The 1,542-nt window shown below is 38.5% G+C and overlaps 1 non-coding gene across 1 annotated transcript; it reads right to left on the reverse strand.

The window, feature by feature from the left end:
- Positions 1 to 421: 421 nt before the first annotated feature.
- On the reverse strand, positions 422 to 528 carry LOC123800503 (U6 spliceosomal RNA). The gene has a single exon (XR_006781932.1). It is a non-coding gene; the product is annotated as a U6 spliceosomal RNA (small nuclear RNA).
- Between the last annotated feature and the right edge of the window lie 1,014 nt (positions 529 to 1,542).

Below are 1,542 nucleotides of genomic sequence, written 5' to 3' on the forward strand. Positions count from 1 at the left end.
CACTAGTAGCATGTCCTCATAGGGTGGTGAGTACAAAATGAGACAATGCATGCCAAGAGCTTAACGAGAAACATCTAAGACTGATCTGTTCTTCCTCTGTGACAAATACTCTGCCAAGTCCTTTTTGAATGTGCTATGCAGGGGCGCCTGGGTGGCGCAGTCGTTAAGCGTCTGCCTTCGGCTCAGGATGTGATCCTGGATCCCAGGGATCGAGCCCCGCATCAGGCTTCTCTGCTGGAAGCCTGCTTCTTCCTCTTCCACTCCCCCTGCTTGTGCTCCCTCTCTCGCTGGCTGTCTCTCTGTCAAATAAATAAATAAAATCTTGAATGTGCTTTGCATTTTGCAAAACAATATATAAATAAAAGAAATCATTAAATGTGTAATGTCTACATATATACATAATTGGAAAGTATATGACTAACTAAATATGGAACACTTTATGAATTTACATGTCATCCTCACACAGGGGTCACATGAACCTTCTCTGTATCATTCCAATTTTAGTGTCTGTGCTGCAGAAGCCAGCACGACTAACTGTAACTAAAAACTAAAGAAATGAATGTACAAAGCTTGCTATTTAGATTTTTGTTCTCGGCTTTCCCTCGGTGATTTTAGAATTCTCATGTTGACTGATAGTTAAACTTTCTTGTCTACTACTTTGTATAATTCTCTCCTTTTGTTAACTGAATTCAGTGACACACATTCTGTATGGAAATGCATTCTCAAAAGCAGAACTGGCCCAAAGTATCTATTGGAAGGTCATTCATTCTTGTAGCCAGTTTTGTCCTATGAGGGTATGCAGCTGTCCAAGTTTTGCTTTTGTTGCACAGATCATTTAGAATAATTCAAAACTAACAAAATACCCACAGTTATAAAAGCAGGCTATTAGTAATGTAAAAATCAAATCACCTGCAGTGAAAAACAAGCTCACTCTCAATAAGTCAGCAAGAAAGAAATTTTGGACATTTCACAACTTTGCTTTGGTAATTGAAAAATACAGCAGAATTAGAGTCCAGGTAAGTTTTTTTTTTTTTTAATAGAAATTTTAGGGCATTAAGCCCAACAGATAGAAGAACCAGGGGCTCCAAATATTCTTAAAATGTTGGCATTCATTAATAAAAGTAGGGTTAATTCAAAAGACATTTACCAGCACGATAGACATTGATGTTCTTTGGGGTTCTGGTTATGCTTTTTTTTTTTTTTTAAGATTTTATTTATTTATTTGAGAGAGAGAGAGAAGGCACAGAGGGAGAGTGAGAAGTAGAAGCAGACTCCCCACTGAGCAGAGAGCCTATGTGGGGCTTGATCCCAGGACCCTGAGATCATGACCTGAGCTGAAGGCAGAAGCTTAACCGACAGCCACACAGGTGTCCCTCTGGCTATTCCTCTTACTCTAAACCTACTTGTAGGCTAGCAGAGTCTGATTTCCTGGTTTTATAAATAATTCATAAATTTATAATCTTAATTTTTCACCTCCAGTTCAGTTTCTCTTCTGTACTTTGTATCTAATACCCTACTCTATCAGTTCCACTCTTTTTAAGA

This window comes from Ursus americanus, unplaced genomic scaffold, assembly GCF_024610735.1.
Source record: "Ursus americanus isolate L20-20 unplaced genomic scaffold, mUrsAme1.1.p SCAF_290, whole genome shotgun sequence".
Classification (NCBI taxonomy): Eukaryota; Metazoa; Chordata; class Mammalia; order Carnivora; family Ursidae; genus Ursus; species Ursus americanus.